Source organism: Neofelis nebulosa, chromosome 13, assembly GCF_028018385.1.
Source record: "Neofelis nebulosa isolate mNeoNeb1 chromosome 13, mNeoNeb1.pri, whole genome shotgun sequence".
Taxonomy (NCBI): Eukaryota; Metazoa; Chordata; class Mammalia; order Carnivora; family Felidae; genus Neofelis; species Neofelis nebulosa.
Window position 1 is genome coordinate 75,224,481 of NC_080794.1, and position 15,444 is coordinate 75,239,924.

The following is a 15,444-nucleotide window of genomic DNA, read 5'->3' on the forward strand; positions in this document are numbered from 1 at the left end:
TCAGGCAGGTGGAGTCAACTGGTCATCCTACACCTGGTCCTCCTCATGGCCAGTGGCCGGAGGTCAGGCAATCAAGGTCAAGAGCACAGAGATGAACCCACCTCGACTAGATAAGGAAGCACAGTTGCCCAACCCCAAGAGAGCCACGGGCTTTAATGTGGGGGTTCGTTCCACCTCGTGGAAATACAAAACAACCTCCTTGCTTGTATGTTTGCCAAGAAAGAAGTTATTCACTGCAGAAATGGATTTGATAAAAATAAATAAATAGAACACACGCTTTAAAGTGTAAGGATTAAGTAGCTAAGTCTTATGCTGAAGTCAGAAGGGAAACAAGAATCTTAGGTCATGTATCTAAGTTTACACAAACACCATCTAACTCTTATTTATTTGGTTAACACTTTGGAGCAGGGGAAAAAAAGTCAAATGTTATAGTTTCAGCATCAAAAACATATGTAAAGCAGCTCTTACTCTCCTGTGCAGTTGATGGAAACCGCCCCTTTGGAAGGGGCGCGGAAGAATGCCTTTGTGTTGCTGAGTTTTTATGTTCTTGACTTACCAGATCAAGGACAGATGTGAATGTATTTTTCGACTTCATAACCAACAGGGAGTATTGCAACTTAAAGCAGCTGGGGGAGAAAGCTGTGTATAATACAACGGTTCTTTCTGGAAACGGACTTATTTCAATGGAAAAACTGGGAGGCATCGGGGTGGACACTTTGACTCACTGGGAGAAATATGGGGGTGCACGGGGAGATCCTGGCGCTTCTCTGGTGTTATGGGAAGTCCCTTTTGTTACCTCAGGGGAAAGAGCCCTCTTCCAAAGAATGCCCAGCTGTCTTTTCTGTCTGAGGCCCCAACCTGGCCACAGTGCCATTTGGGGGCGGGGCCTGGGGTGGGGGTTTACTTACCAGGTGCCGAATCCTGTGCTAAGTGCTTTCCATGTGTTATCTCGTTGGATTTTCAGAATCATCTTTTGTATGGTGGGTCCTCAGGTTCTTATCCCAAAATGCATGGGGCCTGATGTGTTTAACAATTAAGACTTTCTCCCCAGATTTTAGTAAAGAAAAAAAATAAGGGCATAGACCGTGTAATACATAACACCCCTCTGTAGGTCTGCGTGGGCACCCCTTGATCAAACACATTTGTGTTTTCACATTTGGTGGGATAAATCAAAGTTTTAAATTGCTTCACACGAATTCTGGTCAGACGTCGCCACTAAATGAGTTTTGGTGCTAAACATTTGGGGAAAAGGGAAAAGCTTTGTGTTTTCGGAGCTTTTTGGATTTCAGAAGGACAGAAAGGAGATTTGAACCTGTCCTACAATGCCCATGTAACAGATAAGGAAGCTGAGGTCAAACATGTTTGTTGTCTGTACCTCATTCTCTTTTAATTTAATTTAATTTTTATTTTTTTAAAGTTTATTTATTCTGAGAGAGACAGAGAGAGTGCAAGTGGGGAAGGGGAAGCGAGTGAGGGGGACAGAGGATCCAAAGCAGGCTCTGTGCTGACAGCAGAGAGCCTGATGTGGCGCTTGAACCCATGAACCATGGGATCATGACCCAAGCCGAAGTCAGACGCTTCACCGACCCAGCCACCGAGACGCCCCATTGTCTTCTAATTTTAAACATTTGTCAATTAACTCCATGTCTTTTGGGTCAGTGCTCAGTCTTTTTAGCATTTGAGTTCAGCTGGTTCTGGCTGGGCCTCCTTCCTGAGCTCAAGGCTGACTGAGGGGACTGAGTTTCTAGGGCTCCATTGGGTTCCTCAACCACAGGGTGACTTGGCATCCCCCCCCCTTTATTTAAATGACTTTTACAAAAATAAGATATCCAAGGACTCCCCTACCATGGCTTGGGAGTTCTAGAACATTCCATGTGGCTCTAGAACATTCCATGTCTCTTGAGCAGGCAATGTTTCCAGGGCCGCAGAGAAAGGTCTCTGTCCATCCACACACAAGGACGTTGGCTCAATATGTAATAACCATGAGCCAGAGTTGGTTCTAGGGAGAAAGAAATCAAAGGCGCTGGCAGAGCGGGCAGGCATTTTCCTGAGGATGAGGTGCACACAGGTACACACAACAATGAAGTGTTTGTGGGCGAGGCCCAGGCCAACTCTACCAGCAAAGAGCCGATGGCCAGACCATGAGCCGGGTCCTCTCAACTGTGTGAGTGAGTGAGGGTGGGTGTCTCTCTGAGCAGGGTCCAAGCCAGTCCCCTTCTCAAAGGCAGAAGCATCCTTGATGATTTCCCTCCCTCCCTCCTTGATGAAGGCCCTCTTCCCCCTCCCTACTTCTGGCCAAGGGAAAGCAAGGGGTCCAAGCTGGAGAGGCCAAAGCCATGAGGAAGTATGTGATGGGCTGGGGGAGTGGCCGCCCCATCCCTGCCGGTGACACTGTTCCACCGGCTGATGGACAACTAACGAGTTCTGCATAAATCACAATTAGGAGGGTTTGGAGACAGCAAACTGACTTCTGCCTCTCCAGGCAGATTGTGAATGTCTTTCAAGAGGGTGAAAGGGCCTTGCTCTTTATTCAGAGAGCCAGCCATCAAGAGTTGGGGATGGAACAGAACAGTGGGTCCCACTGTGGCAGATAGAAAAGTTCTGGCTGAGTGTAGAATTCTGCTGTGTGCTTGGCTCCCCTGCTGACCCAGCTAATGTTCTCACTTTCAAAGAACAGGTGGGAGTCTGACACGCTCTCTGAAAAGAGACAGAGGGAGAAAGAAAGAAATCTTCCCTGAGGACTTTAAGAGTGACTTTTCTTCTTCTCTATTTCGGAAGGGACTTGGCCCACGTTCTTGCCCTGGGAGAAATTGCTCCCAAGAGCTGAGGGAGTGGAAAGAGAAGGACTCCTTAGACCCCCGGCCTCAGTTATCTTCATCTGTGAAATGTGAATAATGGCGACACCTACTGGAAATACTGCTGTGAGGAGTTCTTGTAAGGGCAAATGCCTGGAGTGTGGCAGGCACTCGGTAAATTAGTTACTATGTTATTAGTAGTAGTGTTGCTATGGTGGTGCCGGTGATGGTGATGATGGTGGTGATGGTGATGTTGATGATGGGGATTTGGGTCAGAGTCCCCTCTTCTGGCCTTGGGTGCAGCCCCGACACTGCAGGTGATGCGACCCTTTGTCCCACCTAGTCCTGCCTACTCTGGGGCTCCCCTTGAAAATGAGCAGCTCTGGGATGAACTGGGCTTACACAGGCAATGACGTCCCCTCCCCAGCATCCCCTGGGGTCAGCTCCTCCTTCATCCACTTCAGGCCCGCTTGGCTCCCGGCTTCCTTGGCTAAGGGACAGTGCCAGAGGAGACAACAGTGGCAGTCTCCCCCAACAGTTCCTGGGTGCTGTTTTCTCACTGACGTTTCTCGTGCTAGGGAAAAGAGGACGCCCAACTACTCAAGTGGGCTCCCTGGGCAGGTTTGGCTGTGGCCCTTGCCCAGGTGCTCCTGACATCCTGACATGCCCAGTCACTACTCCCCAATACCCAGTCATGCTAGACCGGGTCATGCTTGCCTCTGATACCTCTCCCCATAAGCCTGGGAGGAAGGGCCTCTGATGCCCATTCCACAGATGAAGAAATAGAAGCCCAGAGAGGTTGAGTATCAGGCCCGAGCTCACATAGCCACGATGTGGACATGGCCTGGATTCAAGCTCAGGGCTGCCCTCCACGACCTGGTGTTCTCCTGGCCCTGCCTTATACCCAGAGGCTCAGATCAACTGCCAGGGAAGCCGTGGTTTGCCACAGAATCCAGACAAGGCCTAAAACAGGAGCAAAGGGATACGGGCCATTTTGAAAAAAGAGCCCAAGGGAAAGGGACTGGAAATCCAGCTGCTAGGGGACTGACTGCAGCCTGTTTTCCAGAGTTGAGATCTGAGCCCTCAGCCCACCTCTGGCCTGATGCAGGAGGGGTGGGGTAGAAGCACCATCCAAGTTCCCATCCAACCTTGCGTGGCCCTTTGGGCTGGCTCCGGGGGAAGATCTTGCTGGAAACTTTGCTGGGAGACTCCCATGAACATGCTCAGGAAGGATATAATCACAGGAACTTTCCAGAAAACACGGGTTCCCACCATTACCCTCGAACCACAGCCTGGAGCTCCACTCTTGTGGGGGGCTATAAACCTGACCAAAAAGACAGGAGAATTTCGAGAATCTTTACCTGCAGGTAGTCATCAAATCCAGCCCCTGGCAACAGTAGAAAACTGTGCTCCCACTCCAATGACTTCTGCAGCTGCCATTCTCCTGTTTCCTTTGCCTGGGATGTCCTCTAGCCAGCCTCCTCTATCTGGTGAACTCCCAGACCTTCTCCAAGACTCAGCTCCAATGGCACCCCCTCTGAGAGGCCAGCCTGGACCCTTCCAGGAACATGGTGAGTGCTTCCTCTGAGAACACAGACTGGAGTTGTCAGTTTACTCATCCGTCATCCTCAGTAGCAGCACAGTGCTTGGGATACAGTAGGTGCTCAATAAATGCAGGCGGAGCCGATACATTCATGAATAACAGCCCATTCAACTTAGTTTACGCTGGAACTTGCGGAGAAAGGCCAGCCTGTTGTGGCACATCTCATCTGCAGGTTGATGGTAGTGGCCTTAAAAAAAGAAAACAACCACTGCCAAGGCCTCCGCTTGCTTCTGAGACCTGGGTGGAGGCTGGGAGATTCGGCCCTGGTAGCCTTGTCTTTACTTCCCTCTTGTGGCCAAAAGTTACTGCTGCATCTGGAAAAGCCAGGGGTTTTTTTGAGGCTGGGGAGAGGGAGGTATTTTTGCCTCCTGGAGTTTTTTTTAGGGTCCCCGAGTCACTCTGATCCAGCCCCAAATTTCTTGGATGTACCTGTGACCCTCCCTCCAGCGCCTTGAAAATGTGTTACAATCCATGACAGAGAGATAACCAGCAGGGTCTGACCAACCTCCAAATGAGCATCTAAGAGGCTCCAAGGGTCCATCAGCTCTGGCTTAAGACTGTTGGGTGCGTGGGTGCGGAAGGGAAGGATATGACAAAGTATGTGATAGATACCTGCCCTCAGACACCTAACAGTCTATTTGTGACACCTTTGCAGGAAGTGCAGGATGACACCATATGACGCTGTATACTAATAAAGAATCATAACATTGTCTGCCAGCCTAACAGCCACGCTGTGGAATCGGGCAGCCTCGCGTGTACATCCCGGTCCCACCACTTGCTGCCTAGGTGACCTTGAACAAGTTACTTCATCACTCTGAATGTTTCCTCACCTGCAAAATGGACCCACTAAGAGCTCCTCCTTCGAAGAGTCACGGTCACTAAGTGAGATGATGTGTGTCAAGACCTCAGCATGGGGCCTGGCATGGAGTGATTCCCCTAAGTGTTAGCCGTTTTGGTTATAAGTAAGGTTTTTAATTGTCCAGTGTGGATAGAGAACGGGGGGGGGGGGGGTGTAATAAAGAACGGGATAAACACGTTCCTAATCATGACCTTCCTAAAGGCAGATCCTAGTTTTCTTCTTCTTAGAGCTCACTGCAATATGATATTTATTAACATGATAGTTCATCGTGGGCAAGATGACCCACAGGGCTACCTCGTTTTCAGGCTACTTGCAAGGGGTAGGCTATCAGTTGGCTCTAGCCAGAGTCAACTTGTTTCAATTTCTCCCTCCTCCACCCACGGCAGACATCACTAATCAGTCACGTCTCCCTCCCACACCCACGGGCAACATCACTAATCAATGACTTCCCCCTCGTAAACCCACGGAAGACATCCCTCCTATGACAGGGCAGACATGACTAATCCATCATAGCCCTCTGTCACACAGAGCAAGTCTATAATCTCAGATTTCTCAGTATAGAGCTCCGGGCAGTTACAACAATTAAGCAGAGTGGGAAAATGGCATACAATCTAGTTAACCTTTTCGGGTCTTGACACATGGATAGTTAAAGATGTAGAGAGGAAGGGGGCAGACACCTTAGCCAGAGGGAGTGAGGTAAGCTGAAATGTGAGTGAGAAGGCGGCTCTTCCAGGAAAAGGAAGTAAGTTAGAGAGAGGCTGCTTTATGGGGCCCCTTGGCTCTGGGCTGACTTGTAGCAGCGGGCAAAGGGAATCACTGAAGGTCGTTGGGCAGGTGTTATTTGGGGGGCAAGATCCGTCTGGCTGCTAGTGCCAGATGGTCCGTAAAGGGGCCTGAGCCCCGAGGAGGGGTGAGGAGGGCTGGAACTCAGGACGAGGTGCGGAGGGAGATAAAGGCCAGGCATGCTGGACGGGAAGCTGTGGTGAGCTTGGTGACTCCGGGCACATTAGGAATAGAAGGAAGTTGTGCCATCAAAGCTGCTTTCCTGGCCCTGAGCTCTACAGGCTGGGAGAATAATGGCACCTCCAGCAGGAAGGGGGGCTGGGGCCCAGAGAAGAGGATGTGCTTTGTTTCAGGCATTGGAGGTGCCTTTGGGACATCCAGCGGCGATTTCCTGTGGGCAGCTGGAAAAGGGAGGTTGGAACCAGGGCTGGAGCTGCAGATATTAGAGAGGAAGAGAGGAAAAGGTTAATGCTTTACAGGACCAGCCTCTCTTTTACTCAAAGCAGTTTGGGTAGGAAAAGAGAGTGTGCATTCAGGAAAAAGATGAACTGGGTGAAGGTCATGGCTTAATTAAGAGGCATTCGCTGCAATCCGGTTTTCCAAAAGATACTGCATATCTGGGTCAAGTGTCCTTTTCACAATATCACCTAAATTAGTAGGGAAAAAATGTTTTTTGGTAATAGGGAACAGTAAGTCTCATGCTCAGGACCCCTAATGTCCCTACTGCTAAGAAAGAAAGTGTATATTTAACTGAAATACCCAAGCAATCAGAAGAGAGGTCAGAGAGACAATTCCTTTATTAGGAAACTCCATTTCCTAATGCGTGATAAAGTCACTTGATCTCAAAGGTCAAACAGACCTGGATTTGGACCTCAGCTCCACACTTCCTAGCTGTGTGACCTTGGACAAGATACTTAACCTCTCTGAACCTTGGTTCCCTCCTTCATAAAATGGAGCTAATAGAGTACCTAGTTCACAAAGCTGTGGTAGTAATCAAATGAAATGATGTATATAAAGGTTTAGTCCAGGACTCGACAAGTAATAAGCATTGAATGTTTGAGAGCTGTCCTTTTATCTTACCGTCTTTTTTTTCGGAACAGATTTTAAACAACCAGTGCATCTTTTCATGCCTGATAGGAATCCTGGGAAGTCCTCTGAGGGAGACAGAGAAACCCTACACTGATAATGCACCGGCCAAGCACATTTCTTTTGTGTAGGTACGTCACATCACCCAGTAAGAGACAAAGTGGAAGAGGCTTCCGGAATTCTCCAGGAGATGAACAGCCTACTGGCCCCTTTTGTGGGCTTGTGGGCTTGTGGCCCAGGTTGGGGCTAGAGGCCTCCACTGTCTGCAATCCTGTGTCCTTCCCCCTTTCCACCAGTGTTTCCATGACACAGGAGTTCCAAAGGTAATCACATGGACGTGTGTTAAAGCCCCCTTGGCTCATCAGTGAGGATGCCCTACCAACCCAAAGGAGATGACCTTGAGCCAAGGCCAGTGAGCAGAAACGGGGCCCCTACTTGACCCCCGGCCTGTCCTTGAGGGAGACTTTGGAGAGTTCCTACCACCGATGGCCAGCAATGAATTAACAATCTAGAAGGTTCTGGAAGGTTCTGGTTCATAGGTGGAAGTTTGGGCCAGAAAGACAATTTGTTGTAGGAGGATTAAACTCGGAGCATAATAGCAGTACCTAACATTTGCTGAGTAATTACTGAGGGCCAGGAACTGTTTTAAGTGTGCACCAACTCATTCCCTCTTCACCATGACCCGTGAGGGAATTTTACACATAGATCACTGAGGCCCGGGTATGTTAGCAAACGAACATCCACACTAAGTGGCAGACGAAAGGTTTGAACCCGGGAAGTCTGACTTACAGAGCCCGTACTGTGACCACTGTGCTACCGCTGTGTCCCAGGGCTGGGGTCCACACCTGAGGGACGGGAAGGGCCACAGCATGAAGCCTGGCCTGAGGAAAGACTTTGCGGCAAAGGCTGTTTACCCAGGCCCGAGCCCACCTCAGTGGAATGTTCTGCCTGGTGCCAGGCGCCCAGATAAAGAGCCTTTTTGTCAGATGTTCCCGGGGATGAGTCACCCTCAGGAAGCTGCTGGATTCTTCTTAGGGCCCCTGTTCTTTTATCTCCTTGTTCCTTTCCTGGGGATAAATAGGACACTGCGAGAATTTCTTTAATTCCTATATTTACTCATAGGTTCTTCTCATCCCCAAACAGTGTTTAATAGGAGACGTAAAAAGTTCCCTGCCACACCATCCTCCCCCTCTGGGCACCGGAGGTGCTGGAGACACGGCCCCGGGACCTAACTGAGCGGCTGTCCCAGTCGGAAGCGTCACCCAGGGGCCCGACCGCTGTCCCCGCCTCTGCGTCCACTCTAACGACGCTGCTGAAAAGGGCGAGGGCGGGAGCAGAGCAACAGAAAGCAGGAGATGCTCCCATGATCCCAGCTTCAGGGGAAGGAGCTAAGGGGTTCATTCCCGGCCGGGGGACACCTGGCGAAACGTACTCTTAGGACATCCTCCTGCGGCCACGGACACGAAGGCGTGGTGGGGGATGCTAGGGCCTTAGGGCAAACCTCAGGCAGAAATGGTAGAGGACAGACGTGTGCAAATGTACCTCCGATCACAGGGCCCGGAGAGTAAGGCCACAGCGACTTCATGCCGTCCTATCCCTGGGGCCACACAGAGTCCAACTCAGACACAGGAAGGCCGTGGCACGGACGACTGCAGCCCGCTCAGTTCACGATCCACTCATTCGTTCGACACGGGTTCACCTCACTGAGCACTTCCTCCGTCCAGGAGTCTTGCTGCAAGGTAGGGACGCAGAGCCAAACCGACAGAGTCGCCCAGAAGCCTGCTGTCTGGGGGGGGGGGGGGGGGGGGAGCAGACCTCAGGGTGCAGCCCCGAATATCCAGAAGTCCAGACATCCGAGAGGTCCTTCCCTGTTGGCACGACGGGGAAGACAGAGAGTGGTGAGGGGACCCCCACATGGGCCTTGGGGGGAGGGAAGCGACAGCGGAGGTCCCTCGGCCTCCCCACGAAGCAAGCTGCCGGCCGGTTCTGAGGTCCAAGCCCCGCCAGGCACCGCCCCCCCCCCCCCCCCCCCCCCCCCGCCCCTCCGCTCATCCTCAGGAGGTTCTGCTGCAGATGCGCCTGGTGGGACTGGCCCAGGTCGAAGGTGCAAAGCCATCCCTTCCCCCCTCCCCCGTTCCCACCCCCCCCCAGCCCAACCGAACAGCCCCGGCCACAGGACGAGAGCGGACAGGGGGCACCTGGGCGCCTCCGCCTGGAGGGACAGCAGAACATCGCTTGTGACAAAGCCGGCAGGGCCCTCCGCGTACCACCTGGCGCACCGCAGCCCACAACGAATGTTAGCTATTTGTGTAATAGCATTAGGCGCGGTTTTTACCACCCTCCGATTCTCAGACATTTGGAGTGACGTTAGCGTCCGAAGATCTGGATTAGAGTCACGGCTGTCACCTCCTCACCATTCGTCACGTCCATCGGCGTCTTGCGCCTCTCTCTCCTCGTGGCGCGGGAAGGAATATCTGCTCTACTGTGTTGTGGGGATCCAATGAGACAACAGTGGGAAAGAGTTTTGTGAGTCAAGTCCAGTGTGGGTTGAGACGACCATGAACCGAGGGCACTCTGGGCTTCTGTCCCGTGTCTGCGGTGAACCCTCCGTGCCACCCAGAACCTCCTCCCCTCCTCTGAGGCCTTCCAGCCCCTCTTGGGAATGAAGGGTTTCCACCTGATGCCACGTTTGACTTCTCCCCCATCTCCAGTGAGACTGTAAGTCTCTTGAGGACCAGACCCGTGTTCATATACAACTAAGAGCAGCCATTCACCACATTTAGGACATGCCAAGCATTTTGCAGACCTCATATCATGTTCTTCTCCCCAGATCCCTGCAAGGAAGGGACTGCTGTTATCCCCATTGTCTAGATGAGGAAACTGAGGCTTGAAGAGTTAAACACTTTGCCCAGGATCCAACAGCCAATGTCTGACTTTTTTTTTTTTTTTTTTACCAGAACCCACGGCACAGGTCTGAACCTAGATCGGTCTGACCCCAAGCCAAGCGCTGAGCCCCATACAATGTCAGGCCCAGGTGGGCACCCGGCACACTTATTTTGCTTGGTTACTTTTGATTTTTATTTTATCCCCACCCCACACCTATAAGAAAGGACATCAGGCGAGAATTCACTAATCGTCGCTCACAGTCCTCTTTAACCTTATGTGGACCCTGAGTAATTCACACCGATAACCAGTACGGGCACCGCCTCTGTCCCAATGTAAGCAACAGGTTTCTGAGCACCTGTGATGGCCAGGTCCTTCTGGAGAAGCTGGGACTATGGTAAGTGACCGAGAAGACAACGTTCCTGTCCTCAAGGGGCGTGTGTTCTGGGGAGGACAATGGGCAACAGATACAGAATGGCCAACAGTGAATAGAGCCATGGGGAGAATAAGTCCCCATAGGATAAGAAGAAGGATAAGTATAAATAAGGAATAACAGAGCATGATGGAAGTTGGGTACTCTTCAAGCTGAATAGCTGGGGGGAAGGTGTCTCCACGTGACATTTGAGCGGAGACCTGAAAAAATGAGGAAAGGAGCCACGCGGAGACTCGGGAGGGAGCAGTTCGAAGGGCACCCCAGGCAGAGTGACCAGCAGGCATCCCAATCCCAACAAGGGGCATGCTGGCGGCACATAGAGAAGAGCAAGCTGCTCGAGAGGCTGGTGTGGGGCCGGCAAGGGGAAGCAAGGTCAGGTGAGGCCGAACCAGTGGACCGTGAAGGAGCCTGGGGGTGCTTGGTTGACTGCGAATGAGACCAGAAGCCACTGGGGCCTGTGGTAGGCTAACAGAGAAACGAAATCATTCTTGAGATTGAGACCAGTGGTTCTCAACCGAGGACGATTTTGCCCCACCCTGGGGACATCTGGCCAAGTCCGGGGACACGTGCGGTCATCACCAATGGTGCGTGGTGGGGAGCCGTGTGCTGCTGGCATCTAGCGGGTAGAGACCGGTGATAACGTTAAACACCCCCAGGCGCACAGGACAGCCTCCCTCCCCACCGGCAAAGAAGTCTCTGACCTAAAATGTCAACGGTGCCAAGGCTGAGGAAGGTAGGTACAGACCCCAGCATGGGCAGTGTGCTCTTAGGAGGATGACAGGGGCTCACAGACGCCATATCCGAGTCCCTGGAGCCCCGGACGCCCCCATAGCAAACAGCACTACTGTTGGAATTTCCTTCTCCGCTCCAAGAACCACCTAATTGGGACGCATTCCAGGGCACTTCCTGCTCCTTGGCGCCTGCTGTGTGTCTAACCTCGGGATGATGAATCTTCTGTGCTCGGGGCCATCCGTATGTGTACGCAGCCCTGACGTTTTGTGTGCGTCCTACATCCTGAAGTGTAATTTATTAGGCCTAATCCCTGTCTGGGGTAATGGTAAGTCCTCCCTGTAGAAATGCCGGGGGAAGAGGATATTCCCCATTATTATTTCATTAGGACACCACTGGGTATTCCAGGAGTCCCCGAGTAGGTATCGTGTGCTCCTCGGATGATTTAGACAAGACAGCCGGGGGCCTCGCTCCTCCCAGAACTCAGCACAAATATGCACAGATTTCCATTCGTGCCTCTTAGGCTCCCTTCTTAGTACTACGTCCCTTCTTTTCACGTCATGCCTGTTTTGTTCTTCTGCACCGGGAGGAAACACAAACATTTTGAAGAAAGCGTCGGGCGTTTACTGCTTTCTCCACAATGTGAGTAGTACATCCGAAAGTTGAATGTCAGCAGCCAAGATTTCTAACCTCAAAACTTGGGCCTCCAGTTTCCCTCTGCAATCAGCACTGATGGGGGCTGCTAAGGCAAGTTAGCGTTTCATAAGTTGTCTTTCCTCCCTTGGCCCAGCCTGTCTAAAGATACAGAGTGAGGGGAGAGACTCCTAGTCATTTCCCGGCTCTGAGCCTCGGTCTCTTCATCTGGCAAAGGGGGGGGATCACGGCACTTATTTCTTTGTGTTGTGGTCAGCAGAAAGTGAAACAATGCATATCAAAGCAGTTTGCAAACAGCAAGGGGGCAACTTGAATGTTATGATTCTATTCTAATACAGCAGCCCCCTTGTTCACAGGGGATAGGGTCCAAGGCCCCCAGTGGATACCTGAGCCACAGATAATACATACATACATACATACATACATACATACCTATGATGAAATTTATCATAAACTAGGCACAGTAAGTGATGAACGCCATTGGTAATAAAATAGAATTATAACAGTATGCTGTAATAGACGTTATGTGAACGTGGTCTCCTCTCTTTCTCTCTCGAAATACCGTGTCGCCTGTCCTCACCCTTCTTCTCACGATGATGTGAGATGATAAAGTGCCTACAGGATGAGACTCCGCGAAGTGAATGGCCCAGGCACCGCGACGTAGCGGGAGGCTACTCTCGACCTTCTAATGATCCGTCAGGAGGAGGATCCTTCCCTGCTGGACCAGCGTTGACCACAGGAGACAAACCGCAGAAAAGTGAACCGCCGGACAAGGGGAGACTATTCATGCCATTTTGCTGTAACTGATGGAATGAGAAGCGTTGGGTGATGGGAAAGGAACAGCTTCTCCTCTCGGAGTATGGTCAGAGTGCCCGGGGTTTGGTCTGTGCCGGGGTGAGTCTGTCATACCAGTCGTTACCATTGTAGCTGAGTGGGTAAAGGGAGAAAGAAGGGGGCTGCATTGGGCAGGTTCAAGTTTCCACATTGGAACATCCTCATGGCCAGCCTTCCTGCGGGAGGAAAACAGCTGATAATATAGGACAACAAGAGGACCCTCTTCTTCCCCCTTTCACTTGACGTCCAGCAATGTGGTCACGGAGAAAAGTTCACACAGTAAGTTTTGAAGTCATTTCTGTCTGGCTCATCAATAGTTGCCTTATAAGAACTATTCCATGCCTAAGAAGCATTGTAAGCCTTTTTAAGCTCCAAAGATTAGGGCGAAGCAGGGAGGGTGTTGGGAGGAAGACAGATAAACAACAGACTGGAGAGCATTCTCCATGCAGAGAAGTGGACTCTGTACTTTGGTTGGCTTAATCCCCAAATTGAAAGCAGCCCTGAGCATCGTTCTGAGAAAGGAGAGCCCAGATAAGAGAAAGCCCCTCCGCAAAGCCCCCGCATTGAGCTGTTTGTGGAAACGAGGATTGTGTCCTTCCCTGAAGCCAAAGGACAGAAAGACAAGCCCACGGAGGGCAAATAGAGGGTGAGAGTTTCCTTGGGACAGCCCAGGGAAGCAGAAGACGGAGGGGCACAGGAGCAGTGGCCGCATGGATGATGCTCACGTGATCTGTCAAACCACCAACCCATCTTTCCTTCTCAGCCTGGGGATCACCAACTGCCTGTTTTCACACCACTGACAGCACGAGTGTTGGGCTCTTCAAAGACTGCGGGGCAGGACAGGCCAGGTTTGCTCCCAGTCCACTTGCAAAGGACCTTAATACGCACACGAGAAAGCTGACCCCTTTCTGGTGACAAACCTGGTTTCCAAGTCTAAGACCACAGCCTTGTTCGGCAGAGGTAGGCGTTGGTTCCAAAGGAGGCCAAGTCTAGGCTTGAAGGCTGAAGATTGCCATCAGAGAGGCTAATGGGACATGGGATCTGAAGGTGAGTCCCAACACAATCAATATGGCCTACCTGGAGTTGGTGGGTCATCCAAGAGAGCTGAGAGCCTCCAAGAGGATTGGGCTCCTTTGGAGGTGTTGGGGACTTAAAATAAGTCATATGAGCTTGTAATCATACCTATGAAGACTGAACTACAGCATCTGTAGGTAGGACCCCGCAAGCCCCAGCTGTCAGGGGCGGGGATGTGACAAACCCAGCACAAAGCAAGACCCTGCAGAGTGGAGCTGGCAGGGAGAGGGCCTTCAAGGGCCATGGGAGTGGCTGGCCCAGTTGTGTTAAAAATCAAGAAAGAAGAGGAAGAGAGTAATAGAAGGGCGTGAGATGGCTCCTGGCTGAAAGAAAAATGGCAGTTTTCCTGTGTGCTTCTGTCGAAGGCTGTGAAGAATGCCAGGAGATTTCAGACCAATCCAGGAGCCCAGCAGGGACACCAGGAAAGGGGGGTGAGGTCTGCAGGTCTTGGTGGGTCCGCAGGAAAGTGACAACTGGATGCACCACTTCAAAGGCCACATGGGGAAGCTGACCCCCAAGAAGCTGCCAGCTCCCTGTCCTCATTCCTCCAGGCTCTGTGAACACAGGAGGGATACCCCTCCAGAAAAGGATGTGGGAACCTCAGGGGCATGTCAGTTTTCAAGTGCTTACTGACTCAGTTCAGGGTCACTTGGGCTTCTAACTATCTTTCTCCACCCACAGTCCCATGGTGAGGAAGGGTGTTGGGTCTGCACGCCTTTCCAGGACCTGAGATGTTCCGGGGAGCACAGCATATGGGCAGGATGGGGAGAACCTGCTAGAAGATGCATAGGTCCATGCAGCTTGCCTGGGGAATCTGGAGAGAGGTACAATGATGGAGAGTTACACAGTCTTACCTTGTTTCCCAGGTCTTATGTGGCACCCCTCACATTCCTTTTCCCTGCTGCAATTTTTCCTGTCTTCACCTTTGGGGGGAAAATAAAATGAAGGAATATTTTAGGAAATATAAAATATTTTATTTTTAAAATTATTTTAAATGTTTTATTTATTTTTGAGACAGGGAGAGACAGAGCGTGAGCAGGGGAGGGGCAGAGAGAGAGTGAGACACAGAATCCGAAGCAGGCTCCAGACCCTGAGCCGTCAGCACAGAGCCTGACGCGGGGCTTGAACTCACAAACCGCGAGATCATGACCTGAGCTGAAGTCGGACGCTCAACCGACTGAGCCACCCAGGCGCCCCGGAAATATAAAATATTTTAAAGCATTTATCAACACCGCTGAAATGCACACTAAAATTTTTTTAAATTATATCAAAGTCATATGCACTCATGATTTTTAAAAATAATAGCATTCAGTGGTGTTTAACGAAAAACAACCCTCCTCTGTCAAGCCCAGAGGCACCTTCTTAATTTTTAAACTGCCTCTATTTTTATTTCTTCTGGTGATTTCCTCCACGTCTCCAAATATTCTGCTTCTACTACACTTCTTGCTTTGTCGGTGGCGCCCTTTGTCTCTCAAGCATCTACTTGGGTAGATGAGGATTTAGGTCTCTCAAGCTCACCCACCTCTCATTCTCCCTTCTTCCTAATAGAACTAAAGTACAGACTGACTTCCTCTGTTGGTCACCTCTGTCTACATAATGTATGCATCTGTGTGACTTTACGATATATGCTATTCACATACACACACGTTTACGGATGTGTGGACTGTCGTGGCTTTCTTTCCTGCGTTACGTCATTTCTGTTACCATGGAG

At 51.0% G+C, this 15,444-nt stretch overlaps 1 long non-coding RNA gene across 1 annotated transcript; it reads left to right on the top strand.

Moving 5' to 3' along the window:
• The first annotated feature begins 1,935 nt into the window (after positions 1 to 1,935).
• Positions 1,936 to 5,213, top strand: LOC131492468 (uncharacterized). The gene is made up of 4 exons (XR_009252055.1): positions 1,936 to 2,164; positions 2,779 to 2,969; positions 4,163 to 4,366; positions 5,054 to 5,213. It is a non-coding gene; the product is annotated as an uncharacterized LOC131492468 (long non-coding RNA).
• Positions 5,214 to 15,444: the final 10,231 nt, after the last annotated feature.